We start from the raw sequence: 7,528 nt of genomic DNA on the forward strand, positions 1-7,528 counted from the left end.
TCCTCTTCAGTCACTTCTTTTCCAAGCTAAAGAGACTATCTACTTTTTGCTCACATGGAAAATATTCGTTGTATTTGATCATTCTTGTTGCTCTTCTCTGAAATGCTTCCAAGTCCTTTTTTCTTGAGCAGCAGACCAGAGGTGCATATGGTAATCACAGTGCAGCTTCCACTATGGATCTATTCAGTGGCATAACTGAGATCTGCTCTCCATTATTTTCTTAATAATTCTTAACAGTCACTTTGCCTTTTGGGCTGCTCCTGGGCACTGAGCAAATGTTTCCATAGAACCATCTCTCCATCTGTGTCTGGTTTTATCTAGTACAGCCCCAAGCCCTCACTCCTGCAGAGGGAATAGAGCAGCCGGGACTGCAAGTGAAATCTTGTAAGAAAAGAAAGTGCAAAAGCCCCAGAACTTTAGCAGAGTTAAGACCACCTGGCTGTGTCTCATACCTTCCAGACCACAGAACGACTGCTAAACATCTGAGAAACAAGAAATAATGAGTTAAGATCAGCCTCAAAACACTGCAGCCCTATCCTCTTCCAGGCATGTCTACCCTTGAGTCCCAGCCCTGCCTGAGACTGCAGAATACTGTGGGAAGAGGTCAGGAGCTTGCCCTTCGCTGAAGCAAAACCCAAAGTCATATCAGGCAGAACTGCAAGGAACAGCCTACATTTGCCCTGCACTTTGACACCAACCTCCCCCTTAAAAAAACACCCACACCTGCTACACATGGTCACCCTTTCAACCTTGGTGCAAGGATTCCTTCCTAGATCCCACCATCACTTACCATACCAAGCACAAAGGCCATTGTTATACAGGCCACAGGACCACCAGTGGCCCACGTGGCACAGGGACAGGCCCACATGCTTCAGTGCCGGGTCAGTGCTGAAGAGCAGCCAGCTTTACTGCTCAAGAGTTCTGCCAGGTGGCTCCCAATAACCTTTCAGCATTCAGCAGAAGCACACCTAACCAGTGAATGCAGCTGGAGCCCCTGCAGATAAACACTGACATTAAGTCACTACTGAAGAACAAAAATAATGCCCTGTTCTCCTAGTCCTTCTTCACATTTTCTTTCTGTAGATTCAGAGAGTGAGCAGGACCTGACCTTCTGTACCTGTAGTCAAGAAAATTCTACCACGTTACTGCTGAATTCAATAGCTTGTTTGACAAAGGCAGCTTCGGAGGGTGTTCAACTGGACTTGAAGACATCAAGAGATGGCAAATGCACTACTTCCTCCCTTGGCAGTCAATCTCTTTGCATCATTCCTACTAATTTATGTTTTTTTCTCTGCCAGTGGGGCCAGTGAAGCTTTCCATGCAGCAGCAGGATGGGACCAACTTTGTTTCGCCCTGTTTTAAAGCTTTCTCTTTTCTGTGTCTTAGAATACTCCTTTCTTCCTGACCAGAGACTTAAGGTCAACTGTAAGGAAAGGAAGACTCCGAATATCCTCTCTGCTTTTATTTCTGCATCCCCATGCCCACCCAACTGGTGAATGTTCTTGCTGTGGTCCCCATCAGAAAACCCTTTTTCCACTTACCCAGCTTACTCTGGTTTCTGCCTCCTCAGCCTCCCTGTTTTCCCCTTGTCTCTTCCCATGTGCTGCTGCCACTGATGCTGGCTGGGGAGGAGGCCCCCAGAGCCAGCATGCAGGTGCTGGGCAGGAGGCAGTCCCATTGGGTCTGCAGAGTCAGTCCCACACCTGCCTGCACATTCCTCTTGTCCTGGGTGGTGGTGTTTAAACCTAGACAGCCCTAGGCAGCCTGTGCCAGCTGACCCACCCTAGACAACAGCTGAACCTCGTAACCTCAAAGAGGCCCCTGCTCTGTGCTTCTGTGCCCTTGGGCCCAGCCCACCTCTACCCAAGCCCTGGGAGCTAGAAAGACAGCAGCCTCTGTATCGTCAGCAAAGTCCCCAGGCTTCGTACAGCACCAGCATCTCCACCATCACACCAGGGACAAGTCAAAGCACCTGGTGTTTTGAGTAATTGGCTTCTGTGAGACTGGGCTGGGTGGCTCCACCAGGCACCACCAATTGCCTCAACACTCTACCACCACCCTGAGATTTCAAAGGACCAAGTGGAGGACTTTCTTACAATGAGGGTGATGAAACACTAGCCCAGAGAGGTGGTAGAAGCCCCATCCCTGGAAACATTTCCTGTCAGGTTGGATGGGGCTCTAGTTGAAGATGCCCTTGCTCACTGAGGGGCACTGCACTAGATGCCCTTCAAAGGTCCCTTCCAACACAAGCCATTCTGTAGTTTGGCTTCCACTCAGACTGTGCTTGAAATGCAGCAGGGCAGGTTCCTCTTTATTTTTAACCACCATAGATACTCCACCACCACCACCACCCCCCCTTCTGTTTGTATGCATCCAGGTCTTTCTCCCTCCCTTCTCTGGGGGGGCTCTCTCCCAAGAGCCACAATGTTTTTTTAATAAGTATTTTTTGAGTAGCTGGCTGAGACCCTGGAAAGGCTAATGAGATCCTTTTCATTGTCGAATGCAAAGCCATGCAAGACTTCCCTGTTTGCGAGTTCTCCCCTGTAGACTCTGCCCATGCTCCTGGTAATTTATGTTTGTTGATATTCCTCCCCAGCCAAACACACAGAGTGTGCCCCAGACAGTACCCAAATGTGATTAGACCACAGCTACCAGCTCCCTATGAACGCAATTGGAAATTATCACTACAGCCGCAGAGAAATAACCTTTAAGGCTTCATTAAAATTCCACCGACGCAAACTCACTCTCTCTTTTTTTCCCCTTTTATCAATCACACACACACGCCTTTTTTCTCTTCTGCCCCTCGGGCTCGGGCAGTTCCTCCCGGGGCAGCACCATCGGCTCCAAGAACGGCAGGACGAGGACGGATCTTGCCGCTGGGGCGGCTCCGGGTACCTTTGTTCTCTCAGAGCCCCCGCCTCGCCGTACGGCGAGAACAAAGGTGCCCGGAGCCGCCCCAGCAGCACCGCGGCCCCGCGGCCTTTGGGAGGAGCCGCCGCCGCCATGCTGAGGGTCGTCGCCGCCATCTTGGAGGAGCAGCGAAGCGCGGGCTGAGGGCGACCCCTGCCGGTCGGCGGCACCAGCGACACGAGAGGGCCAGAACTGCCGGGACCCGGAATCGGAGAGCGGCTTGGGGTTGGCAAAGACCTTGAACATCACCGAGCCCAGCCGTGAGCCCGGTACTGCCGGGTCGCACTCAGCACCACATCCTCACGACTCTCACACCCCTCCAGGGATGAGGACTCCACCCTGGGCAGCCCGGTCCAGACCCTGACAACCCTTTTAGAGAAAACCGTGTTCCTGATGCCCAACCTAAACCTACCCTGGCAAAGCTTGAGGCCATTTCCTCGTGTTCTTGTTACATAGAAGATTCCCATTCCCCCCTCAGTCCAACCCCCCGCAGAAAGTTGTAGAGAGCAAGGTCTCCCCTGAGCCTTCTTTTCTGCAGGCTAAGCCCAGTTCCCTCAGCTGCTCCTCATGAGGCTTGGGGTCTAGACCCTTCACCAGCTTCACTGCTCTTTTTTGGCCATATTCCAGCACCGCTATGTCCCTCTTGTGAGGGGTACAGGTGCCCTTTTTGCCTCCATTAAGCTGCTTGGCCTCCACTCTTTTCCAGTATCCTCCATCCCATACTGGTCTCCACTGCTTTTTCATAGGATCATAGAAGGGGTTGGGTTGGAAGAGACCTTTAAAGCTCATCTTGTCCAGGAATATCTTCAACGAGAGCAGGCTGCTCATAGCCCCATCCAACCTGACCTAGGTTGTTTCCAGGGATGGGGCACCTGCCGCCTCTCTAGACAGCCAGTTTTCAGCCTCATATCCCTTCCAGCTGCCCTGTCCCTTTTGCTCCCCCCTCATGCTCTTGTAGGGGAACGCACACGCTTTTTTTTTTTTAAGCCTGCTCAAACTCTTTTTGTAGCCTGCTGCATCTTTTCCTCCCCTCTCCATTTTGTCCTCTGCCTTTTTTTTAAGCTTCCCTCAGGCCTTGCAAAATATTTGCTGCTTTTTGGAGAAGAATCCCCATCAGGCATAGTGCTCAGGTTCTCCAAGACATCAAAGGAAAGGAAGCTGGAGTTGCTTTGGAGAGCCTTTAACTGAGCCAACAACTTTATCAACATAGGTCTAGAAAATTAGGCCACGAGGGGTAGGGTTAGGCCATTATGGTTAGGCTTAGACCATTAGGGTTAAGCCATTAGTGTAAGGATTAGCATTAGGGTTAGGTTTAAGCCATTAGGGTTACATTTTGGGCTAAGGTTAGGCCATTAAAATTAGGTTTAGGGTTTTGTTTACAATTGGAATTAGGCCATTAGGTTTATGGTTCAGATTAGTGTTAGAGTTAGACCCTAACACTAGAGTTTAGGGTTAGGCCTTTAGGTTTAGAGCTTAAATTAGGGTTAAGGCTTAGGTTCAGGGTTAGTGCTAGTGTTAGTTTTCAGGCTAGGTTTACGGTTTGGGCTAGGGCTAGTGTTAGGACTAGGGATAGGTTTAGGGATGGGGTTAGGTTTACATTTAGGGATACAGTTAGGGGTAGGGTTAGGTTTCAGGTTAGGGCCAGGGGTTAGCTTTAGTGGTTAGGGATGGGGGGGGGGGAGGGTAAATTACTTTGTCTCATGTTTCTTGTACAAACAGCCATTCCGTTGTCAGTCTGAGGGAGACTGGGATTAGACTGGGGTTCCCTTAGGTTTAACTCTTCACCCCCCATAGACACAGCATACACCATCTGAGCATGCTCCAAAGCATTTTTGTTCTAGTTGCAAGTGTTTCTTTCTGAGGAAGGAGCTGAGCCACATGAGGATGAAGTCTGGTTAAGCTAAAAAGATGTAGCTGTTTTCCCTGTGGTTAGAATTATTTTTAACACTAGTCATTTTTTTACATGCAAGTATTTTCCACTCATTCCATAACTCAGAAATATTTGAAAGAAAGCTAACTGAACATTGGAACTAAAAGCATCTTCACACAAGACCTCAGCATGGAAAATCTTAGCTGCAAAAATGAAGTCTCTCAGAGTTCAGCCCAAGTGTGACACAATCACGTTAAAACTTTGTGTTGCTTTCACTGACACATGTCCTGCAGCATTCAGTCTACTCTGCAAAGAGCCAGAAATGTACAGGCTTTATTTCCAGTTTAAGTGCATCTTGTTTCATCTTACACTCACTAGACTGAGAGAACTTTTGCCTGCTAGATCTAAGAGCCTTCTGTTATCATCTCTGCTCGCCACAAAACCACTTACACACAGATGCATGAGAAAATTATCCCTCATTCTCCCCTCCACTAGGCCTTGCACGCAGTACCCATGAGTCTTGCAGGCTGAGGCAATGCCTGTGGCTCCTCTCAGGGCCCTTTCCACAGCTCTTATATCTCTCTGTACCATGAGCCCTAAGAAGCATGCAAGCTCCCATTGCCACCCAAAGACCACAGATCCTTGCTGAGATGTTCCTGTTAACAATCATGTTGACTCATGAGCCCGCAGCTTCCACTGAACACCCACAAGCCATTGATTAGTCTCCAAAACCAGAACATCTTCCTCCAAGTCTGTGCTCCCAGGACAGATTTTTGCACTGCTGGAGTGTCTCTGCTTTGCTTCTGAAAGCAGGAGTTTACATCGTGCAGAGACCTGATGTCATCTGCCTGCACCTGGCCTACCACAGTGTCCAGAGTCTCAGCAGTGATGAAACACCTGCTTTGCAGTCTCCCCATCCCTGTGTGCATGAATTTGTCATTAACAATTTAATCAGTTGTCTACATTTAGCCCATATCTGGAGGTAAACCACAGCAGTTTCTCTATCACACAATGACCCCTCCCCAGCAAAGAAGGGATCAAGAAAAGGAGAGAAGACCCATGGGTTGAAAACAGATATAATGAAACAACAAAACTAATTCCAATGTCAAAATAAAGTATACAAAGGTATACTTAGCCCAGCAAATGTACACTGGTCACAATAAACAGGAAAGCAGACCTCAGGAGCAGAGGGGAGAGGAGCAGGGTCAGGAGAAGCACAAAAAAGAGCAGGAACCCAAGGAGGAACTGATTCTCAGTAAACTTTCCCCTTTGCAGTGAGTGATGTTTATGGTATGAGGAACACCTGCAAGCTGGCCCCAAACTGCTAATGGCCTGCAGGTGGTGGCTGGCCGATGGTTCTGTCCCAGCAAAACCAGGACATCAGCCATGTCTGTGTTTTCTAACATTAGTTAGGTAAAAATATTACTGTCTGCTCCAGCATATGCGCTTACATTTGCTGGAGGAATTCACCATCACCTGTGCTTCTTTTCATGCTCCAAGAGCTTGCTCATATTAAAGTGATCCCATCCGAGTTTTTCTCTCTTTGGTTTTTCTTCTGCATCTGCTCAGTTGCAGTGTATTGGGCACTGGCACAGAGACCAAACAGTCCAGGAATCACATGCAGAAGTGAGGCAGTGTTTGGTGTGACGGAAAGCACATGAACAAATGTGCAGGCTCACATTTGGTGGGAAGGCAGAAGCTCTTTGTGTTCAAAGGTGCTTCCAGAAGAAATACTGCACTGGGAAACAAAACAAAACAAGCAAAACCACAATCAAACACTGCCCTGGCGGACTTGACCTGCACTGGTACCAGTAGAAGTTTGTGGTTAAAAGCAGACAGTGCATATGACTAGCACACACATTAAATACTGAAATGTAACAGCTGACACGGAGTGGCTGCACAAAGGCATCCTGGGGAGGGGACAGCAGATAAAATGCTGTGAGAGAGAGGCAGGTCAAAATGCAGGAGAAGACTTCTAATCTATTAACCACTTTACATATTTGGAGAGTTCTCCTTTTAAAATACCATCAGGAGCATTACAAAGCTGGACCTCAGGACACAAGCATTGGACCCGTCTAGAACAATGCGAGGTAAGAAAGCAATAAAGCCTGCCCTGCCCAGGGCTTTTCCTGTCTCCCTTGCGCAAAAGCATGACCACTCTTTTCCAAAAGCTGGCCATTTGGTGGGCTGCTAGGAGATAGTACCCAGTCTTGGAGGTGGCCAGCATCAGCTGACTCAGAAGCAGAACACCTGACAGGCCACACACAGCTCCTCAGCCCACAGAGAGAGCTGCCTAGCAGCTTCAGCAATGAGAGAAAGGTGGCATGTGCTCCAGGGCCACACTGACAGGTCACTCCAGATATCATAGTATCATAGAATTGTTTTGCCTGGAAAAGCCTTCTAAGACCATCAAGTCCAACAGTCAGCCCACCACAGCCATTAAACCATGTCCCGAAGTGCCATGTCCACACATTTTTTGAACACTTCTGGGGATGGTGACTCCACCACCTCCCTGGGCAGCCTGTTCCAGTGCCTGACCACCCTGTCAGTAAAGAACATTTTCCTAATATCCAACCTAAACCTCCCCTGTCACTTTTACAGAGCTGAGCACAGGCAGGATGCTCTGACCTGCATTTTTGTGAGCTGTTTGTGTGGCTGTTTGGAAGCGACCCCCTTGTGCACCACAGCTGGTTCTGCTGCAGCAATGGCTGGACATCTGGCTGAACAAAGAGCCATGAGTGTGTCCAA

Source organism: Dryobates pubescens, chromosome 19 (assembly GCF_014839835.1).
Source record: "Dryobates pubescens isolate bDryPub1 chromosome 19, bDryPub1.pri, whole genome shotgun sequence".
NCBI lineage: Eukaryota > Metazoa > Chordata > Aves > Piciformes > Picidae > Dryobates > Dryobates pubescens.